This window comes from Rhincodon typus, chromosome 4, assembly GCF_021869965.1.
Source record: "Rhincodon typus isolate 14 chromosome 4, sRhiTyp1.1, whole genome shotgun sequence".
Classification (NCBI taxonomy): Eukaryota; Metazoa; Chordata; class Chondrichthyes; order Orectolobiformes; family Rhincodontidae; genus Rhincodon; species Rhincodon typus.
Genome location: NC_063335.1, coordinates 104,301,524 through 104,326,946, shown reverse-complemented (window position 1 = coordinate 104,326,946; position 25,423 = coordinate 104,301,524).

Sequence of the window (25,423 nt, the reverse complement as noted above, 5' to 3'; positions counted from 1 at the left end):
ACAGATTTCCTGATCCTTCTGGCAAAGTGCACTTATGGAGTGCTGTGTTGACTGGTGGTCAGGTAGAATAGTCATTCCCCACCCAGCTCTAATTTTCTAGATATTATGGACGCCATTTATTGTTCCAAACTAATTCATTGTTTTCTAAAAAAAGAACTGCAGATGCTGGAAATCTGAAACAAAAACTGAAATTGCTGGAGAAACTCAGCAGATCGGGATCTGTACAGAGAAAGCAGAATTAACAATTCAGGTCCAGTGACTCTTCTTCAGAACCTCTTGGATTACAACCGAATTCATAAAGAAAAGAATTTTGCGCATTATTCTAAGAATCAGACCTATAACAATACTCACTTTTTGCCCACGCAAGCAGTTTAAGTTGGTCAGGTTAAGGGGAGACAAAGTCAGAAATCACATGATACTATGTTATAGTCCATCTGTTTCTGGTGTTTATTTGGTGGATGGTGTCTGCAGCATGCAGCTGCATATGGGGCAAGTGGAACACAGGAGTGAATGATGCATGCATGGCTGCCAATGGAATTTTACCAGAGGCAGGAGAGTTGTCAGATAACCTTTCATCCAGGCGCGATCCACACCAGGTGTCCTGGCCAGCCTTCACTGCATAGGCTGGTGACAGGGAAGGGGCTGAGGTATCTCCTTAACAGAGATAGGGCCCATAGAAAGGCTATCCCCACCCCCATACCAGGCCTTTACCTGTTCCCAGTTCCCATCCTCCATACCCATCCTTATTGACCCCCTCCCCTACTTTGCCTTGACCTTGTAACCTTGCCTGGCTAAAACCAGTCCACTGACCTTTCCTTCCAGCTACATGGTTCCTTGTTGTTGTGGCTTAGATGCAGTGCCAGGCTTGGCCACTGCTCCCTGTGGCACGGTTTAGATGAGATAATACTGGCCTTTTGAGTGGCTAGCAACTTTCAGAGGCATTGCTTCCTGCCAAGGTCAGAGTGGGAGACCTATCTTAAACCAGTGAATGGCCTAACAGTTGTTAAGTGCCTGTAGGCAATTCATCAGGTCATTGCTAAATTTTTTTGTAGGTGAGTTGGGGGAAGTGCAGTGACATCAGCAAGATGTCAATTCCAGCCCATTATTTTCGGGTTCTGCTGCGAATGGATGAGTGCCAGAGGGCTGGAGAATACCCAGTATGATTCTCAAAAAGGAAGATGGAGCTAATTAAAAAGGCAAATTAAGGCCAGTTCATTTAGTATCCATGGTAAGGAAAACAATGGACTTTTAAATGGTTGAATTATCGTTGACATAAAGGTAAGAAAACAACTTGAATCACCCAACATGAATTTAAAAAATAAACAATCTTACATAGTTAGGAAGGGTCACTCGACCCAAAATGTTAACTCTGATTTCTCTCCACAGATGCTGCCAGACCTGCTGAGCTTTATCAGCAATTCACAGGAATGAGAAAACTTTGGACAGGTTGAGTCAGTGGCCATTGGAGTTTACAGAATGACAACTATGAGATATATTGCTTAAATATATGATGCTGATGGGGCTTGTAAAGGTGGATGCTGTTTTCCCTTGTGAGGGAGACTAGAAACAGGGGATATATTTGAAAATAAAGGCCAAGTAGTGTGGAGGCTGGAGGTCTGAAATAAAACAGAAAGTACTGGAGAAACTCAGCAGGCCTGGCAATGATTGGCAAATATTCTGCCTTTGTCAAAGGTTGACACAATATCCATTCTCATCATGTGCAACGATTTTACTTCAAGTGGCCTCATATTGTTTAACTTTGAGCTGAGCGTGACCTCTTCCATGTCTCAAATTAGGCTGGCTTCCAGGATAAGGCAAAGCTGCTTGCAGAGCTCACGCTAATTTATTCAATTGAACTGACCCCTGAAGACTGTGACCAAATAACTATTCAGACTCCATTTTACTCAGACTGAAAAGAACACCAGCCCTTATATCTTCTGGCATGAATCTTTTCATTACGTTGAAATATTTTCTATTGGCTTTTGTTTAAAGGTTTTGTTTAATAATATCAACTGATATGATTGTGTTGCAATTAGGTTAGTAATACAATGCTATGCAGATCATATCACAATGACTACTGGTTTGTCTGCACATTTCACCTCGACAGTGATGCCCCGATTCATCAGGACAAAATACCGAGGATGCTGGAAATCTGAAATAAACACAGAGAATGCTGGAGGTCAGCAGGTCTGACAGCATCCGTGGAGAGAGAAAAACAGAGTTAATGTTTCGGGTCTGGTATGTCTTTTCTTCAGAGTGAGCGATGCCACTGTTCCTGGGTTACACTACCTGACCTGGACTTAGGATCCAGAGAAGGGCCTTTTGACTATGACAGTTATCCTCTAAATCAGGTGATGCGAGGGCTTAAATGTTAAGCTCCCACAATCCTGTAACATAATTGTTCTATATTTGCATAGTGTTTCTGACAGTACTATCACTTAGTGCTGATTCTAAAGCCAACTTTATAAACACAGAGGGCTGAGTCTTTTGTTTCTTTGGCTAAGTCCGAGCTGCATTGAAAGTTTGAAGGGTTTCTCCTCGAGGTCTAACAGATTCTCTTGCTGTAACGGACCAATTGTGGCATTAATTATCCACCATGCTCCTATTGTGTCTCTTACCTCCGATTTTGCCCCATCTTATTATGTGTTATTCCTGGAATAACTTATTTCTTAGCAGATATCCTGGAATTAATAGTATCCCATGCCATCTTTAAAAGTCTGTTGTGCATCTGGACAAGTGTTTTCAGTTCAGAGTTGCTCTGCACGGACCCTGATAATTGCCCTGGACATGGCAGTCAGGGGGATATAGGCAGGCAGGCATTTGGAGGACCTGATAGATGGCGCTACAGTGGCACAGTGGTCAGCACTGCTGCCTCACAGTGCCAGGGACCTGGGTTCGATTCCACCCTCAGGTGACTGTGTAGAGTTTGCACATTCTCCCCATGTCTGTGTGGGTTTCCTCTGGGTGGTCTGGTTTTCTCCCACAATCCAAAGATGTGCAGGCTAGGTGGATTGGCCATGCTAAATTGCCTGTAGTGTTCAGAGGTGTGTAGATTAGGGGGATAGGCCTGGGTGGGATGCTCTGTGTGTTGGTGTGGACTTGTTGGGCTGAAGGGCCTGTTTCCACACTGTAGAGATTCTATGATCTAATGAGGAGGTGGACTTTGTTCTCCCCAGGACAAGCAGTGGAGTCTATGACAGCAGACCATGTTAACCTGGTCTGGGGTTGCCACTAGGTCTCTGTCTTTGACAATGCTATCCAGAGCCCTACCATTAATTGTATAAGTCCTGTCCTTGTTTGTTTCAGCAAAATGCAATACTTTGCATTTATCCAAATTAAACTCCATCTGCCACTCTTCACTGTTGACTATACCACCAATTTTGGTGTCATCTGCAAACAAGGTTTTGAGGCAACCTTATAGAAGTTTATAAAATAATGAGGGGTATAGATAGAATTAATAGTAGTTGTATTTTCCCAAGAGGGGAATTTCAAGACTAGGGGGCATATTTTTAAGGTGAGAGGAGAGAGATTTAAAAAAGGCATGAGGGACAAATTTTTTACACAGAGGATGGTTGGCATGTGGAATGAACTTCCTGAGGAAGTAGTGGATACAATTACAACATTTAAAAGACATTTGGATACATACATTATTAGGAAAAGTTTGGAGGGAAATGAGCCAGGAGCAGGCAGGTGAAACTAGTTTAGTTTAGGATTATGTTTGGCATGGACTGTTTGGATTGAATGGTCTGGTTCCATGCTGCGTGACTCTATGACTCTATGTCTCCTAAATTCTCATCCTAATCGTTTATATAAATGACAAACAAAAGTAGACCCAGCACTGATCCCTGCAGAACACCACTGGTCACAAGCCTCCAGTCTGAAAAATAATCCACCACCACCACCCTCTGTCTCTTACCGTCAAGCCACTTTTGTATCCAGTTAGCAAGTTCTCTCTGAAAACCATATAATCTAACTTTACTAATTAATCTGCCATGTGGAACCTTGCCAAAGGCTTTACAAAAGCCTATGTAGACAACGTCTAATGCACTCATCAATCTTTTTAGTTATGTCCTCAAAAAACGCAAACAAGTTTGATTTCTCATGCACAAAGCCATGCAGACTATTCCTAATCAGTCCTTGCTTCTCCAAATGCATGTAAATACTATCTCTCAGAGTCTTCTCCAATAACTTACCTGCCACTGATTTCAAACTTACAGGTCTATACTTTCTGGCTTCTCCTTTCTTAAATAAAGGCACAACATCAGCTGCCCTCTAATCCTCCCGGCACCTTACCTGTGGCTGTAGATGGAGCAAATATGTCTACAAAGTTTCCTGCAATTTCTTCTCTAACTTCCCACAACCTGCTGGGATACATTGGATCAGGTTCTGGAGACTTATCTATCTTTTTTTAATGACCTCCGGCACTTCCTCTTCTGTAATGTGGACTGTTTTCAAGACATCAATATTTATTTCCCCAAGATCTAGCCTCCATTTCTTTTTCCACAGTAAAACCTGATGCAAAATATTTGTTTATTATCTCTCCTATCTTCTGTGGTTCCACACATAGATGAACTCATTGACCTTTAAGGGGCCCTATTCCTTCCTAAGTTGCTCTTTTGCTCTTCAAGTACTTGTAGGATCTCTTTTGATTATCCTTAACCTTATCTGTCAAGGCCATCTTGAATCCCCTTTTTGCTCTCCTGATATCCCTCTTAAGAATGTCACTACACCCCTTTATACTCTTCAAGAGATTCACTTGACCCCAATTGTCTATACCTAATATATGCCTTTCTCTTATTCTTGATCAGACCCTCAAATCTATATTCATCCATTGTTTCCTACTCTTACTAGCTCTACCCTTGACTCTAACAGGAACGTACTGCCTCTGTACTCTCTTTATTTCACTTTTGAAAGCCTCACACTTGCCAGTTGTCCTTATAGCTGTAAACAGCCAACTCCAATCAATTGTTGAAAGTTCTCATACCATCAAAAGTTTTCCTTACTGCAATTAAGAGCTTTAACTTTTATACAAGATTTTTTTTTCCATAACTATTTTAAAACGAATAGAATTATGATCACTGGTCCCAAAGTGCTCCCCCACCAACACCTCAGTCACTTGCCCTGCCCTTACTTCCTAAGAGAAGGGCAACGTTTGCTCCTTCTTTAGTAGGTACATCTACAAATTGATAAAGATAATTTTCTGGAACACATCTAACAAAGTCCTCACCATCGAAGCCCTTAACACATGGCAGTCCCAATCTACGTTTGGAATGTTAAAATCCCCTATTATTATAACCCTGTTATTCATATATATATTATATATCTGAGATCTTTGCTGTATATTTGCTTCTCAATGTCCCTCTGATTGTTAGGGGGCCTATATACAATCCCATCAAGACTATCATCCTTTTCTTATTTCTGAGTTTCACCCCTGTAGCTTCACTGGATGATCCCTAGAAATATACTCTCTAAGTACAGCAGTAATGTTTTTCTTAAACAAAAATGCCACTTCCTCTCCTCTCTTGCCTCCCTCAGTCATGTTTCTGTAATAGCTCTGATGTCCGTATGTGCTCCGAGTTAATCTACCTTACCTGTAAGACCCCTTGCATTGAAATAAACAGAATTACATCACTCTCTGAATTGTTTTTGCCTGCCTTTTCGAGCTCTTTTTTAAAATTCAGAGCCATTCTCATCTGTCTTTCTATTTTCACGACTACTGAGGGTTCCTCTCACTTCCCCCTACCCCACTACTCGTTTAAAGGCTCCTGAATAGCAATAGAAAATCTCCCTGCTAGGATCTTGGTCCCCTTTCTGTTCAGGTGAAACCCATCCCTTATGAACAGTTTTTTCTGCCCCAGAAGAGATCCCAATGATGCAAAAATATGAATCCTTACCCACTGCACCATCTCCTCAGTCATTGAATTATCTGCCCTATCTTCTTATTTCTATTCTCACTAGCAAGTGGCACCGGGAGTAATACTACCTTTGAGGTTCTGCTTTTTAATCCTCGACCTAACTTCCTATATTCACTCTGCAAAGCGTCAACCCTTTTCCTAATTATGTTGTGCTTACCAATGTGTACAACAACTTCTGGCTTCTTATTCTCCCCTTTGACAATATGCTGCAACCGTTTTGATACATCCTTGACCCTGGCAACAGGGAGGCAACATGCCATCTTGAATTCAGGCTCATGGCTACAGAATCTCCTATCTGAGCCCCTGCCAGGAGAGTTCCCTATAACAATTACTTTTTTGAATCATGACAAACCCCATTTAACGGAAGATTCATTCTTGCTGCCCAAGATCTGACTACCACTTCTTTTTCCCTCTGAAAGACCATCCTCCTCAACAGAACCCAAAACAGTATATCTGTTGGAGAGAGGAATAGCCACAGTAGGCTCCTGAACTATCTTCCTTCCTTTCCTGATAGTCACCATCCAACTGACTGAAGCTGCAGGGTAACCACCTTTCTAAATCTACTAACCGTCACACTCTATGCCTCTTGTACGTTCCTCAGTGACTCTAACTACATCTCCAACTGATCCAAATGGTCTGATATGAGATGGATCCAAACTCATCTCCTGTACACATAGTCTCCAGAGACAGTCAACTGTTCTCTAATCTCTCACATCCAACAGGAGGAGAATACCACTCTATCGACTGCCATCATTGTCCCTTAAAATTTGCTCACTTAGATTTGCCTAAAAGACCCACACTTTTCTCAAATCCAGTGTTTGTAGACTGATTACTGCTGACACAGTCTGCCAGGAGACCTTAAAAAAAAGCTATATTCTATATTATAAAGCCTAAAAGAAGAAGTTCTAAAAAAACACTTAAAAAAAACTACCTTTCTTTTTCCCAAATATTTTCATTTTAAGCATGCAAAAGAGAAAAGAACATTAAAATCTTAAAAATTCATCACTTAGCTGAAACTCCCACCAAACAAAACAGCCTCCTCCTGAAATCCTCCATTAGTCTGCTCTCAAATCTCCAGATCAGAGTAAAGGAATGTCGATCCCTGATCCCCGATATTATTTAAACCATGACATACAATTTGAAAAGGTCAGTCTCCGAGTTCCGCGCAAACAACAAAATAAAAATCTCTTTCCAGAGCCATTGACACCTCAACAAACACATGGAAAAGCTTTTCCCACAAACACTGTGCAATCCAGTCTCTACTTCCTCCAATTTATTTTTCTTTCTAACATTTTACTTGGACTGTAAAAATTCCAAAATAATTTAAATGAAAAAATTTCTGCTTCTGCTCTGGAAAAACCAGAGGAAGATCATGTGTAACTAGTGAGGTGCCATAGGGATCGATCCTCAGGCCCTGACTATTTACAATCCATATTAATGGAAGTATGATAGTAGATGACACTCAAACAGTTGGGAAAATAAATTGCAATGAAGAATTAAGAAATGTACAAATATATTTGGACGTATTAGGTGAATGGGCCAAAATTTGACAGGTGAAGCTTAGCATTGTTAAGTGTTATCCACTTTGATCAAAGGAATAGAGATGTAACTTGTTATCTAAATGGAGAGAAACTTCCGAGTGTTTTGGTGCAGAGCGATCTGGGTGTGCGTGAACCACAGAAAACTAATATGCAGATAGAGAAGGGAATAAGGAAGGCAAATGGAATTTTGGTATTTATTGCTCAAAGAATAGGGTATATAAGTAGGGAAGTGTTGTTCAACTGTACAAGGCATTAATGAGACTGCACCCAGAGCATTGTGTACAGTTTGGTCCCCTTCCTAAAGAAGGGATGTGGTTGCATTGAAGGCAGTTCTGAGGAGGTTCATTAGAGATGGGGAGGGTTTGTCTTATGAAAAGAGATTGAGCAGTTCAGGCCTATAATCTCTGGAGTTTAGAAGAATGAGAGGAGATCTAATTGAGACATATAAAATGCTAAACAGGATTGACAAGGTAGATATAGAAAAATGTTTCCTCATGAGGGGCAGTCTAGAATGAGAGGTCATAGTTTTAGGATACAAGGTGGCAGATTTAAAAGAGAGATGAGAGGAATTTACTTCTCTCAAAGGGCCATGAATCTGTGGAATTCACTTCCCAGAATGTGGTGGATGCTGGGACATTGAGTAAATGAGTAATGGGGAGGTGATGACTAGGGGTATCATCAATGGACTGTTAACCCAGAGACCCAAATAATGTTCTGAGACCTGGGTTCGAATCCCACCACGGCAGATGGTGGAATTTGAATTCAATAAATATCTGGAATTACGAGTCTAATGATGACCATGAATCCAGTGTCAATTGTCAGGAAAAACCCACCTGGTTCACTAATGTCCTTTAGGGAAGGGAACTTCCATCCTTCCCTGGTCTGGCCTACATGTGACTCCAGACCCACAGCAATGTGGTTGACTCTTAACTGCCCTCTGGGTAATTAGGCATGGGCAATAAATGCTGCCTGGCCAGCGATACTCTCATCCCATGAATGAATAAAGAAAAAAAATTAAGAAGGAGATAGACAGATTGTAATTAGTAATGGGTTAAAGGGTTATGGAGAGCAGGCAGGAAGGTGGAACTGAGGCTGAGATGAGATCAGCCATGACTATATTAAATGGTGGACCAGTCAGGAGGGACTGAATTGCTTACGCCTGTTCCTAGTTTTTATGTCCTTAAATAAAACTGAGGAGTTAAAACTAATCTCCCAATTTCTGGAGCAGCTGATGAGTTTCTTATTCATACCCGCTAAAGTCTGGGCCATAAAGGGTCTTGTAGTACAGTGGTAATGTACCTACATCTGAGCCAAGAGGCCTGGATTTACATCCCATTTGCTTCAGAGGTGTGCAGTAACATCTCTGAACAGGTTGATTAAAAATACTTACAATTAAAAATAAAACTGAGTCAGAATTAAAATCCAGCAGAGGCTTGTGTTCTTGTGGAGCTTAATATGGTACAGAATATTTAGTTTTTTTTTGTGTTTGGTAAAGAAGAAATTGATGCAAAGTGACTTACCACACAGTCAGTTAATAAGCAGAAAAGAAACGTAGTACTCAAAAGACCTCTGAAAAGTCATTAACTGTCTGACGCACTTCTATGTAAATGCATTACAGTGGCGACTCACTAATAACTTCCTGTTTTGTTCAGACTTTGATTTTACTTTGCACAGAATTCAGAAAAGCGGGTCAACATTTTTCACGAAGTCTTCTCAAACATTAGCCTTAAAGCAACCATCCACATTATTCAAAAATAAAAAGTGATCTCAGAGCAAGTTGCACAGTTTAAATTTTGGTAAGCTTTCCTCAGAAAATGACAAATAATTTCAGAAGTGCTATGGAGATATCATTTTTGTGATTGCAGGGACTATTTGTTGAGTTATGTTCATTGGAATAACTCTAGGATACTTGCCCCATTCTCAAAATGAAATTGCTACTATATTCAAACTGTCCAATACTTCTGGTTTTGAAATTCAGTTCTTTTCCATTACAACTTGTTAAATCTTGCTCAGTATGGTAAATTGAAATATCATCATAGAGATGTACAACATGGAAACAGACCCTTCAGTTCAACTCGTGCATGCTGACCAGATATCTAGTCCCATTTGTCAGCATATGGCCTATATCCATCTAAACCCTTCCTATTCATATATCCGTCCTTTTAAATGTTGTAATTGTACCAGCCTCCACCACTTCCTCTGGCAGTTCATTCTATACCTGCACCACTCTGCACATGAGAAAGTTGCCCCGTAGGTCCCTTTTAAATCTTTACCCTCTCACATTAAACCAATGCCGTCTAGTTTTGGACTGCCCTACCCTGGGGAAAAGACTTGACTATTCACCCTATCCGTGCCCCTCATGATTTTATATACTTCTATAAGGTCACCTCTCAGCCACCTGTACTCCAGGGAAAATAGCCCTAACCTATTCAGCTTCTCCCTATAGATTAAACCCTCCAACCCCAGCAAATTCCTTGTAAATCTTTCCTGAACCCTTTCGAGTTTCACAACATCTTTCCTATAACAAGGGTTGAATGCAGTGTTCCAAAAGTGGTCTAATGTATATCCTCTATAGCCAAGCATTAATTGATTTGAATACTCAGGCAAAATGTGAAATGCAAAGCATGTTACTCACCTCTGAGATACACTAATGTTTCAGGTAGTCTTCCAAGATAGAACAATAGGTTCTACTCTCTTGCGGCCCGGTCTGTGCTTCAAACATTTTGATTTTTACAGCTGAATAATCTAATTCATAGTAATCAGAGTGTAAAATAAAATCTCCTATATTTCCAGATTTGTTTAATACAATGCTTCTTTGTCAATATCACATTCTCATCTATATGCAGAATCCTCTACATTAGTGAGAACAAACACAGACTTTGCAGAATACCCCCGCTCATTCCATTAGAATGACTCTGATCTTCCAGTTGTTTGCCATTTCAATACACCTTCTTACTGAGATGATGACATTTCCATCCTGCTGCAGTCTAAACTCCAATGGATATAAGCCTAGATTTTACAAACCATTGTCATATGACAACCCATTAATTCCATCTTCACAGAACCCTAATAAATTAGTTAAACTTGATTTCCTGTCCACTTAATCATACTGATTCTGCTTGATTATCTTGAGCTTTCTCAATGCCCTTTTATGATAACTTTAATGAAAGCTTCAAAAACTTTCCTTATGGCAGATGTTAAGCTTGGATTATGAGCATCCCTGGGGAGGTCTTACAGCTTTGAAGGTTACATAGAATCTCCAGCATATATTCAGACTAATCAACCCAAGTGGACTATGTTAGGATTTATACTCCGTACAAGCCTCTTCTTCCTCAAATTACTTCTTTCCATCCTGTCCAATATCCCAATCTCCTTCAAATGTATATCAGTCTCCATAGGCTGAAATTTCACCCTCAATAGGGGCTGGTGCGGATGCTGGTGGGTTTGCTGATTCAGACTACTGACTGGTGCACACTTTTGCCTGCCCCATCACACCACTAGGCCATATTCCCGGAGATAGGATGGGCTGGGTAGCAGGGTTATCCGCCCACCCACAAACTGCAGGCAGCCAATTAAGCAGAGACAAAAAATATTGCAGATGCTAGAATCCAAGGTAGACAAACAGGAGGCTGGAAGAACACAGCAAGCCAGGCAGCATCAGGACTGAAGAAAGGTTATACCCAAAACGTTGTCTGCTCCTTTCCTCCAGATGCTGCCTAGCTTGCTGTTTTCTTCCAGCCTCCTGTTTGTCTACCAATTAAGCAGGCTGGGTAAGAGATTGGCTGGAAGTGGAAATTTCCACCTGGACTGCAGGCCTCATTAAGTCTCAGGGAATAGCCCTGTTGCTTGGAGACACCATCCCAGGCAAAAGCTTTTGCTATAACTTGCCTGACAGAAATGTTCCCTTCTCCAATGCTGGCAGGGTACTAGGGGCAGCTTTTGACACAAGAATTTAAGAGTTTTGATAGAGGACTCCTCAAGATGGAAGCTCTGCCTCTCCCTCTTCCCTGAGCTGCTGGCTGCTGATGCTTTTGAGTTATGAGATGTCCTATTTGTCCTCCCTTTCAGAGCCTACTTTTCAATTGAATAGCAAGCCTGACCTCTGGTCTCTGAATGGCCAGTCCTTGGTAAATCATTGTCAGTTGACTGTTTGTCAAACAGTGACAGGGAGATGATGGCCTAGCAGTATTATCACTGGACTGTTAATCCAGAGACCGAGATAATGTTCTGGGGACCCAGGTTCGAATCCTGCCACGGCAGAGGGTGGAGCATAAATTCAATAAATATCTGAATTTAAAAGTCTAATGATGACCATAAATTCATTGCCGATTATCGGGAAAAACCCATCTGGCTCACTAACGTCCTTTAGGGAAGGAAACTGCCATCCTTACCTGGTCTGGCCTACATGTGATTCCAGACCCACAGCAATGGGATTGACTCTCAACTGCCCTCTGGGCAGTTAGGGACGGACAATAAATTCTGCCTAGCCAGTGACACCCTCATCCCGTGAATGAGTAAAGGAAAAAAAAATGGGATTGTGACCTCCATTTGACCCCAATGTTGGTGTCCAAATCCAAAATCCTGTCCTGAATGACAGCAAGTTTTACACAACTGAGTTAGCAACAGTTGAGAGAACAGTTACCATCACAACTTTTAACTAGTTTCTGCCCATTTTAATACAGTTCGTCATGAGTGCTGACATAACTTTGGGTGGTTAAATCAATCCTACACTGCAAATTATCATGGTTTGTTTACGTACATTTTTGTGAAGTGTTTTAATGAGTTGAGGACTATTTTAGTAATTAGTTGACAGCCATCAGAAATGATGGTGCATTATTTTTTGGGGACCAATTTTAATTTCTGCTGGACAATTTTTGGAGTCAGATAATTTCACTACCAAATGGAAGCACAGAGATTTTAATATCATTAACCTGCCGCTGCTGACTTTCCAGCCAAAACAGGCTTAGCTGCCTGTCTAAAAATGCTAACGATAATAGGAAATGGCTGGATCAAAGTGTGACATTGGTAGTTAAGTCGTAATTTAGTTTTAACAGCTTAACTTCTCCTTGGCAACAGCGTGAGATTAAGCCAGTCTATTTGCAACCTTGAAATCCCATATAATCCTGATATGGGTTTCTGACCTCAAAAATCATGCCATCTCTAAGGCTGACACTTGTTACCTAGTATGACTTCGCACCTGGCTCTGCTTTTCTGCTACTGAACTATTCCATGAACTTCTGCCTGGCCTCTATTCTGCTTTCCATAAGCTTGAGATCTCTTGAAATACTACTACTGTGTCCTGCATCAAACACTGTTCCCGTCTCACCTCTGTGCTCACTCACTTACATTGGCTCTCAGAAAAACAACATCTTGGTTTGAAAATTCTCATCCGTTTTTGAAACTTCTCCTTGGCCTTGTTCCCATCTAAGATTATAAAACCATAAGACATAGGAGCAGTAGAGGGGCCATTTGGCCCATCGAAACTGCTCTACAATTCAATGATATCATGGCTGATCTGATAATTCTAAACTCCACTTGTCTGCCATACCCAATGACAACTGATTAAAACATTCTGTCTCTCAGGCTTGAACGTAATTATTGACCCAGCTTCAACAGCCCTCTGCACTAAAAATCCACTCCCTTAACTTGTCAATATCTCCCTGTAGAGTCCTGTCATCCTCACTACTTGCACTCCCACCTATTTTTGTCATCTCTAAATTTGTTGATAATGCATTCTCTGGGATAGTACTCTCTGAGATATCAGCAAAGATTGACACATGCCTGGTCCCTCCCATTCATTATAAAATACCAAATACCCTGCTCCTGTGAACTCTCACAGAAACCTTGGAATTCTCTGTCTTATCTTGAAAGTTTATGATCTAAATTGTCCATTTCATACAGTCATGCAATTAACCACAAAGTCATAAGATAAAATATAATTTTAAATTGGATTTTAACAGACTGCTTCTGTTAAAATAACTTTTTCTTGTGTACATTTCTATTATTGTATTTGCAACTTTCTCATCCTCACTCTCTTCTCTCCTGGCGCAATTCCTATTTGCTCATTGTCTGATAAAGTGAGGAGTCAGGCATCACACAATGCGTCTGGCTCAGAGCCACAGCTAACTATCAGCTTGCTGCTTTATCTTTGTGCCAGCTCTTCTATCCTTGAGAATCCATTTCTGTCACAAGTTTGGCTGTGGGCACAATCAGCTGTTGTTTTTATCAATGTATATTGACAAATTATTTACCATATGTACTTTTATGCATTGATAAATTGGAGGATGTCAACAATATTCTGATGTTTCTAAACTACGAGACTGAGATATCTGCAGCAGTATTCATCAGAGTGCAATACCTTGAGTAAAATTATTATAGTCTGAGATCACTTAATGCATTAGATTATGTTTGCACTCAAAAAAACAAAAGTTATTAACACCATACAGGTTAAACCAGACTGTTTGTATCCATGTTGTCCTATTTGACTAGAAGCTCACATTTTTAAAAATCCATTCAGGGATTTGTGCTTTGCTGGCTGGACCAGCTTTTATTGTCCATTCTCAACTACCTTTAAGAAGGTGATGTTGAGCTGTTTACTTGAACTGCTGCAGCCCATTTGGTTTAGGTAGATTTACGATGCCATTAGTGGTGGGAGTTCCAGGATTTTGATGCAGTAACACTGAAGAACTAGCAATATCTTTCCAAGTTTGGCTGGTGTGTGACATGAAAGGAAATTTGCAGATGGTGATGTTCTTGTATATCCGCATTCATTGTCCTTCAAGCTGGTGACAGTAATGGGTTTGGAAGGGGTTGAGTAAGGAGCCATGGAGAATTTCTGTAGTGCCTCTTGTCAATGTTACATACTACTGCTACTGAGCATTGGTGGGGGAGGGAGTGAATATTTGCAAATGCAATGCAAATCAAGTGGGCTGCTTTGTCCTGGATGGTGTCAAGCTTCTTGAACGCTGTTAGAGCTACGCTCATACAGGTAAGTGGGGAGTATCCCATCACATTCTTGACTAGATGGTGGAAGGGCCTGAGGAGTCACTCACTAGAATTCCTAGCCTCTGACCTGTTCTTGTAGTCACAATATTTAAATAGCTAGACCAGTTCAGTTTCAGTTGACAGGATATTGACAATGGGGAATTCAGTGACGGTAATAGCATTTAAATTCAAGATTTTATGTTAAATACTTTCTTATTTGAAATGGTCATTGCCCTGGCACTTGTGAGGTATGAATGTTATTTGCTGCCTTTCAGGTAAATATCGTTCATGTCTTGCTGCATTTGGACCTGGATTGCTTTAGCAGTTGAGGTGTGTGAATTGTGCGGAACATTGAGCAATGGTCAGTATTCCTACACTCAAATCCTTTTGCAATAAAGGATAGCATTTTGTCAGCTTTCCGTCAGCTTGTTGGACCTGCATGTTAGCCTTCAGTGACTTACTGACAAGGACACCTCAGTCTCTTTGTATATCCACACATCCAACCTCTTATCATTTATGAAATACCATGGACATCCGTTTCTTCTACCAAAGTGGATAGTCTCACATTTTTCCACATTATATTCCATTTGCCATGTTGGTCAGCAGGGTGTTGTTAAGCCATTGTTGTTGGTGAACATTGAAGTTCCCCACCCAGAGTACATTCTGTGTCCTTGGCACTCTCAGTGCTTCATCCAACATGAAGAGGGCTGATAGGGCACAAGATTTCCTTACCTATGTTTGACGTGATACTAAGAGACTGGATGGAGTCTAGAGTCAATGGTGACGAATCCTAGGCATCTCCCTCCCAACTGTATACCACTGCATCACTTCCTCTGGGCCTGTCCCGCCAGTGGGACAGGATATACCCAGCGATGTTGATGGTTTTGTCTGGGATACTGCATGTATAATTCCATGAGTATGACTATGTCAGGCTGATGCTTGACTTATCTGTGGGACAGCTCTCCCACTTTTAGCACTTACCCTAGGCATTAGTAAGACTTTGCAGGGTTGACAGTGCTAAGTTTGCCATTGTTGTTTCCAATGCCTAGGCTGATGCCAGTGATCCATTCATTTTCATTCCTTTTTAAAATGTTTTCTAGCAGCTATATAGAACTGAGTGGCTTGCTGGGCACATCAGAGTGTATGAATCTGTAGTCACGTATAGGCCAGACCTGGTAAAGATAGCAGATTTCCTTAATGTACTTTTGTTTTCTTGACAATCAACTGTGACTCTGTCAGATTTATTGTTAGACTTTTAATTTCACTAAAGATCCTTAGACAGCACCTTCCAAACCCACAGCCACTTCCATCTAGAAGGACAAGGGCAGCAGATACATGGGAATACCACCACTTTCGAGTTCCCCTCCAAGCCATTCACCATCCTGACTTGGAAATATATCAGCGTTCCTTCACTGTCACTGGGTCAAAATCCTGGAATTCCATCCCTAATGGCATTGTGGGTCAACCCACAGCAGGTGGACTGCTGTGGTTCAAGGAGGCAACTCACCACCACCTTCTCAAGGGCAACTAGGGGTGGGCAGTAAATGTTGGCCCAGCCAGTGACGCTCACGTCCCACAAAATGAAAAATAAAAAAAAGCCAGATTAAAAAAAAATTAATAATCCACCAGCTGTCCCTAGATCATTACCTAGGCCTCTGGATTATTGTTCCAACAACAATACCACATCACCATCCCCTCGCCATACTCTTTACACCCAGGTTATCTATGTGCAGGGAAAAATGGTGGAATGGTAATACCACTGTGCTATTGGCCTAGAGGTCCGGGTACAAAACTTTGGAACATAAGTTCAAATCCCACCTTGAGAGCGACTGTTGGCAAATTCAGTCAATAAATGTAGAGCACAAAACTGTTTTCACTAATGGTGACCATGACAACTACCTTTTTTTGTGGAAGAAAGCCTGCCACGCTTATCTTGTCTGACCAATGTGAGACTCCACACCCACAGCAATGTGGTTGACTTCTATTTTTGGTCATTAACTCAGAAGTGTTCTGTGGTTGACTCTTAGCTGTCTTTCGAAATGACCCAGCAGACAACTCAGTTTAAGGGCAGTTAGCAACAAATACTGGCCTCCTCAACAACACCTCCCTCTGATCTGATTTGAATAATAGCTGCTGGCTTCCAAATGGCTGTCCTCATATATTGCATGCAGGTAGAAATCTAATTCCGTTCAAAAATTGCTGCTTTAATGCTTGAGAGAAACCTCTGGCCCATCTCTGTTAGGATGGAGATGAAAGGACATTAACTATGATAATAATTTCCACATGTACAGCACTTGTATTGGAAGAAGTATTTTCATGGTATTTCTCTGATAGGCTTGTGAAAAATAAAGGAGCCTGGATGGTGACAGAAATATTGCGGTGATATTTGGCATGGTTGAGCTAGATCTGCCTAAATCTGAAACAGCTTTGATCATGATCTGGTCACGCTTGAGGGTTACAGCTACGGAGTACATGAGAGTGGGTAGAGCAACAGGTCCATGGGAATGGGAGAAAAAGAGCATTGCAAATAGAGGCAAGTGAGCAGTGAAATAAGTTGACAATGGCAGTGATATTCTGGTGGGTGAAGGACCATAATTGAGAAGGTTTGGAATTTTTAAATGAGTTTATGAGAGATTTGATGATCGATTTTTCTCATTGACAGATGTTGACAAGTTTAGGAACGGGTAAGAGGATATGGGTGATGTTAATCATTGACATCTTATGAAGAGAGGCGGCAAGAAATGGCAAAGTTGAGGGTTGGGCCAAAATATGGAGAGGGAAGTTTGAAGAAGGTTGAAATGAAGAGAAGAATAATGGTGAAGTCAAATGAGAGGGACAAACAGAGTTGAGATTAAACGTGAAATCCACTGAAGGTAAAGACTGATCTGGTGGAGAATCTGAGTTAAAAGAAGGGGGATGATACTTTTGTAAGGAAATCAGTGTGGGCTTTTTGGGATATGAGTGTGGGAAGACAAATAAGAATTTTATAAAAAGTTTACAGGGGCTCAAAAAAAGAGGACATGCTGGAGGAGTGGGAGATACTTGCAAACTCTGATTCCAATTGTGATAATACCTCAGATTTTCATATCATATTGCAAGTTTAGCAATGTAAGAAGAAATAAGCAATAAAGTTGAAATCAGTTTACAAACTAATGCAGTACTAAAGCCACATCTTCTGCTGCTGTGGTTATGTACTTCATTTATGCTTCTTTCCTACAACTGACAAGTGCTGATAATGTGTGATTTACAGATCTGGTTGCTTTTAGGAGGAAGATCAAGAATACACATAGTTATTTGAGTGTCACGCAACGGCCTGATTGAAAACAGATTAAGAGTGGGCTGGAATGATGTCTCAATGACCTATGTGCAGCCTTACAAATGTGAAGCAAAAGGGCGCTTAGCATTTTTTTTTATCATAAATTATCATAAAACAAATACGTTTTTATTCATTCACAGTATATTAGTGTTTCTGGCAGGGCCAGCATTTATTGCCCTTTCATAGTTGCCTTTATGAAGGTGATAGTGAGCTGCCTTCTTGAACTGCTGTAGCCCATCTGCTGTAGGGAGGTTCACAATTTTGTTGGGGGGGCGCGGAGTCCTAGAATTTTGATCCAGCAACACTGAAGAAACAGCGATGTATTTACAAGTCAGGATGGTGACTGGCTTGGAGGACAATTTACAGGTGGTGGTCCCATGTATCTGCTGCCCTTATCCTTCTAGATAGTAGTGGTCATGGGCTTGGAAAGTGCTGTCTAAGGTGCCTTGTTGAATTTCTGCAGTGCATCTTATGCTACTACAATGCATCATTGACAGAGAGCGTGAATGTTTATGCATGTGGTGCCATTCGTGGGCTGTTTTGTCCTGAATGTCCATAAGATATAGGAGCAGAATTAGACTATTCAGCCCCTTGAGTCTGCTCACCATTTAATCATAGATGATATATTTCTCACCCCATTCTCCTGCCTTCATCCTGTGATCTTTGATCCACTTACTAATCAAAAACTAATCTATTTTTGTCTTAAATACACTTAATGACATGGCCTCCACAGCCTTCCGTGGCATTGAGTTCCACAGAATATCCACCCTCTGGTTGAAGAAATTCTTCCTCCTGTCTGTCCAAAAGGTTGTCTTTTCATTCTGAGGCTGTGCCCTCAGGTCCTAGTCCTTACTACTAGTGGAAACATCTTCTCCAAGTCCATTCCATCCAGGCCTCTCATTATTCTCTAAGTTTCAATCAGATTCCTCCTCATCATTATGAAATCTATTGAGTACAGACCCAGGGTGCTCAACCACTCCTCATTGTTCAAGCCCTTCATCCTCAAGATAATTCTTGTAAACTTCCTCTGGTTTCCCTCCAAGGCAATCACATCCTTCATTTGATACAGGGCCCAAAACTGCTCACAATATTCCAAATGTGGTCTGACCAGGGCCTTACACAGCCTCAGCAGTACATCTCTGCTTCCTGAGTGTTGTTGGAGCAAGTGGGGAACATTCAATTTTACTCCTGACTTGTGGCTTGCAGATGGTGGACAGACTTTGGAGAGTTAGGAAATGAGTTCCTCTCTACAGAGTTTCTAGCTGCTGAATTGCTCTTGTACCCATGGTATTTCAGAGAATCACAGAATCCCTACAGTGTGGAAGCAGGCTATTTGGCTCATTGTGACCACACTGATCCTCCGAAGAGCATCCCACCCAGACCCACCCTTAACATACATTTCCCAAACTAGACACTATGGGCAATTTAGCACAGTCAATGACTGGTAGCCCCATCATGTTGATTCAGTGATGGTTATACAATTGAATATTAAGGGGTAATACAGTAGTTAGATTCTTCCTTATTGGAGGTAGCTATTGCTTGACACTTGTGAATGTTACCTGCCTCTTATCCAGTCTTAGCTCTTAATACTCCCATCTCTAAGTTAGAAGGCTGCTAGACTATATCCCACATCAGAAATTTATGCATTTAAATGGTGGAAATCCCAAGGGAGTGTTGCAATGTTGATGTTGGCCTCTTTCAGATGTTAAACCAACTATCAGGTTCCTCTTGGCTGTTTAATAAATTATTGCTACTTCAAAGAGGAGCTGTGCGATTCTTCTTGGTACCCTGATTAATGTTTATCTTTCAATCAACATCCCTTCTCAGATTATCTAGATATTATCATTTTGCTGTTTGTCAGAGATATTTTTTTCTCTTTCCTTTTACTGTGTGTAAATGTTTTATGTTTTTAGGGCAAAAGTTCTACCCATTCACTTAACTTATCTTTTCATAGTCATATGCTTCCATTCTAACTGCTTATAATACTGTCCAACTTTGTGTCACGGAGAAATTTGAGTTTGTGGCTTTCCAGCCCATCAGGCTAGATCGAAACGAATACAGTGAAAAGCTGAAGCATGAGCACAGACCCTTAAGGGCAGCAATCCAGAAGAAAGTGGATGCTGAACATCTGAAATAAAAGCAGAAAATACTGGAAATATTCAGCAAGCTACACATATTAATATATATTTGCATACAGAGAGAACATGTGTACACACTGCTCCTGTTTTGGTGCAACAGGATAGGTGACTGCCACTCTCTGGGTTCATTTCTGACCAGAGTCAACAATTATCTTAAATTGTTGTATTCAAGTTTGTGGTCACAATCTAATTAGTGGCTTTCAACATCTTTTCTCTCATTTTCACATAAATATGGTACGTTTTCTGCATTGTATTTTAGTTTTTACCAATTCCCTTCTAAGATCTTGGGATTTCCCTAATGTATCAATCAGTCCATATTCAGGGAAATTGTCACTCTGGACCTAAATGATCAGGTTATGCTTAGAAAAAATGCTCTGGTATCTAAGTGACACATTTGGCTAATGTTTGCATATTTTGATATCCTCATGCTCAGTCTGGTATGCACAGCCAATTTCCAAGAAGCATTATTTAAACAGCTCATTAGCTGCTTGAGAAGTGTGAAACTGACCATTCACGTAGACCAGATTCAGTCAAATGGAATGAAATAGAATAAAAAATATTCTGAACAAAAATTAATGCTGTAAAACTAACAGTTAGTGCACAGTGCATGTCTGTGAAGGCCATCAACCAACATTATGTCGTTCACCAAGACACATTATGGGCTTAAGTCCGAAACATTTTAATTACTTTGGTTCAGATTGCAGTACAGTTCAGTTGCCACTTTTCTTTTAAAATGAAAAATAAATTATAAATGGCATGTTAGAAATGGTAGATTTTGGATTTATCCATGCTTATATTTTCCTTTGAATGACCTCCAAGGTGCCTGCTTTGTGATTATAAATGGATTAGAGATTTAAAATTCAAGCAGAATTAGGTTTTGTTGTCATATGTACTTAAGTGCAGAAGTGCAGGAATACAGTGAAAAGTGAATGAAGTTGCCAGAAGTACAAAAAAAAGGCCAAGAAGAAAGGGAACAAGTGTCCAGATCTAAAAGTCTCTGTAAGGTTAATGGGCCACTCTCCACAAAGCCTCGAGTCTCGGTGCTGTTGCTGCCACAGGGCCTTGGAACTCGCTCCCGCAGGCCCTTGTATCTTGCTCCTGCTGCCATCAACCCCATCCAGGACAAAGCAGCCTGCCTGAAAGCCTTTGCTACATTTCCCTCCAATACTGCTTTGCAATAGAAGTGGATCGATATTTGCTTGCAGCCACAGCAAGTCGAGTCCTCAGAGATCTTTCAGTAATGACCAATATCCAGCCACCCCCCTATAAACCTTGTCAACTTTTTAAAAACTGAACCAGCATGCCAACGCTCCTACAAACCCTAACCCTACTGCATTTTAGATGGATCCCTTTAAATAAGCATCAGTGGAGGAGAGTCTTTTAGACGTTTGAATGCTGAATGTATTTAAGATAACAGGTTAACTGGAGGGGTCAGGTGGAAAATGTAGGTAGTGCATAAATTCAGTGTTAGTCGTGGACTGCTGTCACAATCTGCCAATTCCACATCCTTCAGGAGTGAACAAGTAACACCCAGCCTTTTGTCCTTAAATGTGTTCCATGATGGAAATGGCACTGAGTGGCACAGGCAACGCTTTCCTATTAACTAAAACATGTGGCATGGAAGCTACCTGTGCTATGGAGCTGAGTTTCGTGGCTGTGATGTTTTACTAAAATGCTTAATTAGACAACAGCAACAGTTTACCTCTGTATAGTAAAAGAGCTTCATATAAAATTTGACGCAGCTGTCTAAGGAGATATTAGGACAGGTCAGGATTGCTTAGGATTGTAAGGAATTCCTTAAAGGAAGTCAGAGAAGGAGAGAGGCAACAACGTTTAGAACAACATCCGTCACATGGCTAAAGAATATGAACTGTATTTGAGGGTTAGACAAAGATCTGTTGTATAGGCAGGAATGCTGTATTGTACAGCTGCAGTAATTACAAATCTAAAGGCTAATCCGATCAGTCTAGCAATGGAAATATTATCATTCCTGTGGTTTCTCATTTTTAAAAACAATTTCAATAATTTCAGAAATCCTAATGTGTGATGAATTGCAGTTCTCAGCATTCTTTGGTGATTCATCACGTGCCATTTCTTCGTAAGAATTCTCAAAACATTTTCCACAGCTGATCCCACACATAAACACTCCGAAAATACCTTAAAACCTAGCAGCAGCCTGTTAGTTAGTGAAAGAAAGGTTCCTTGTTAATGATTAGGAGATTACTTTCTTTTAAAGGATTCAGTTTTTGCAACATTATGGTAGATACAACTTCCAAGTACCAATTCTTTTCTTGCCCCTATATCTGAAGAAATATTATTTGTAAATTTTTAAATAATGAATGTCAGAATTAGTGACGTTTGCAACATGAAGATTATGGAATAACTACCTTGCCATAAAAGCTTTTCACATACTACACAATCTGTCAACTTGTTAAAAGAAAGTGGACCATGGGTGCCACAGTCACCTGGTTGTATAGTATCCCACTGTAGGTGTTTGCAGGAGTACTAGTATGCTGGCTAAATTTTAAAAAGTTGAAATTGTTTGTAGGTAGGTTGCTATATAATCGGTAATTACTGAAAGCCTCTGAGGACTTTATCTGCTGTGATTGCAAGCAAATATCATGGAAATGACCATAGGTTTGATCCCCTGCGTTGCTGTGAAATCTACTGAGCAGCTGCTACTCGGAGAGATGCTGAGCAGAGGCTATAAAATATTCACCAAAGGAAGATGTTAAAGTTGGAGAGAGGGAGAGAGCTACCACTGCTCTGCTACATTTGATAGTGCTGCCTGTGTCCAGTTTGTCAGTGCAGCTTTATAAAAGCAAAATACTGCAAAACATGAAATTTAAAAAAATTGCTAGAAATACTCAGCAGGTCAGGCTGCATCTGTGAAGAGAGAAACACTTAATGCCTCAAGTAATTGACCCTTCATTGGAATAGGGATAAAACAGCAACGTTATTAGATTTTAAGTTGGTGAAAGGGGGAAGGTAGTAAAAGAGCACAAGGAGAGGTCTGTGATAAAACAAAAAGCAGGAGGCAACAGATGACAAAAAAAAGCTTCTTATCTATCAGTCTCTATCTAACAAAACTTAAGGTGAAATAAATTTTAGTTGTAAAGAGGAGGAATCTACGCTTACATTGACGTTACTGGAGTAGTAATTCCCCACTACAGAGAGTCCCCTTTCAATGAGTTTATCCAGAATTCAGTTCTTCTGTTACACTATACTACTGAAGTGTTGATGAACAGTCATTATGGATGTGGTGACTGCCTCTCAAATCGATTCTACTACAGCAGACTGGAGAATTGCCTTGTTTCAAGTTATAAAAATCTCAAAATCAGATCTGGATTGAATAGGTATGCACCTCAGCTGCCTAGTTAATGCTTTTCTTTTTTTCATTTTCCAAATTTGATTTGTCGAATCTAATGAAAGGAATTTTTAAATCAATGCCAAACATGGCTAGTGATGATGAAGAAACATAGAAACTAGGAAAGACTGAAAGAACCGCAGATGATATAAATCAGAAACACAAACAGAAATTCTGGAAATGCTTAGCAGGTCTGGCAGCATCTGTGGAGAGAAATCAGAGTTAATGTTTTGGGTCCAGTCACCTCTCCTCAGAATGGGTCTAGAAACCAGGAGCTGAGTAGGACATTCAGCCCTTTAAGCTAGCTCTATATCAATATGATCATGACTGATCTGCTAACTCAATGCCAAATTCCTGATTACTCTCCATACTCCTTAATGCCTTTGATATCCAAAAATGTATTAATCTCCTTCTTGAAAATATTTACTAACCTAGCTTCCTCAGCCTTCTGTGGGAGAGAATTCCACAGGTTCACTACCCTTTGAGTGAAGAAATATTTCCTCATCTCAGTCCTGAGACCGACGCCTGATTCTGATCTCTCCAACGAGTCCCCAGTCCCCAGTCCCCATCCTACCTGTATCTAATCTGTCTACTGCTGTTAGACTATTACACATTTCAATCAGATCCCCTCTCATTTTTCTAAACTCCAGGCAATAGAGGCCCATCCAAACTAATCTCTCCTTAAAGAATGGTCCTGCCATCCCCAGCAAAAACGGAAAGAACTGTGAATGCTGTAAATTGCAACCAAAAACAGAAATTGCTGGAAAAGCTCAGCAGGTCAAGCAGAATCTGTGAAAAGAAACCAGAGTTAACGGTTTGGGTTTGGTGACCCTTCCTCAGAAAGGGTCCAGCAATTTCTGTTTTTGTTTCTGCCATCGCCAGTAACAGCCTAGTGGACTTTTGTTGCACTTCTTCTATGGCAGGAGTATCTTTTCTTGAATAGAGAAACAAAAGCTGCGCACAGTACTCCAGATGCAGTTTTACCAAAGCTTTGTATACTTCCAGGACAATATCGCTTTTTCTGAACTTAAATCCTCTTGCAATTAAGATCAAATTACCATTTGCCTTCCTAATTGCTTGCTGCACCTGGCTGTCTACTTTCATTGACTGCTGTACAAGGACACCCAGGTCATTTTGTAAGTCCACATTTCCCAATTTATCATCATTTAAATGATACACTTCTTTTCTGTTTTTCATGCCAAAGTATGTGACTTCACACTTATTATTCTGTATCTGCCATGTGTTTGCCCACACACTCAACAAGAAGCAACTGCCACTATTTTTCTTTCCTGTACCAAACACTTGACTCAGGCCTGTTCCCTTAGTTGGCAATGTTCCTCAAAAGAGGATAGGAAATCTTAGCAAGCTGAAGCTAACATGCATCTGTGTTTGAGATTATTTGGAAATTGGACTGGTTCCCTCCAGTTATCCTGGGAAGGTGGTGCAGATGCTATTGTGGAGGGGCCTTGCGATGCAGTGATAGTGTCCCTACTTCTCAAGCCAGGAGACCTGGGTTCAAGTCCCAACCTGCTCCAGAGGTGTGTAATGACATTTTTGAATATGTTGGTTACACAATATAACAGATACTATTATGGTATTCACCATTATTGTCTTTGATCTGCCTATGTAAATCTGCACAGACATTTTCATCTCATTAAAGTAACTTTGTTAGACCATTTGTGAATGGTCCATTTTTGAACTGAAGCCATCTAGTGTTTGTTGGAGAAACCTTAGGAAATTTCAAGACAACTGATGGGGGCTCAAGTCTAGGTGTGATGCGTCTTTGATCTTTTTCCCTTTGCCTGTTGGACTGGGAAAGTTGAATCCACAAGCACTGAGAAATGGAAACTCTACCTTATGGCTTGTTAGTGTGAGTTTGACATTAATCAGAACAGGGATAGCTGGGAAGATCATATGTTACTTCCAACACACATCTTAATGGTCAGAAAGAGTTCAATACTTACCCTGCATCCTTTTATTTCAGAATGCATTGTACATAAGATGATGCTTCAGTTTGCAGGGGAAGATAGCCTTTAAGTTCATATCAGAGCAATGGTTAATTGGATTGAACAAGAGAATAAAACATCCAAAGCAAACTCAGATCAAATTTACTTCCAGTCTCATGCAAGTAGTTGTAGGCTATTAATAGGACCAGCCAGTGG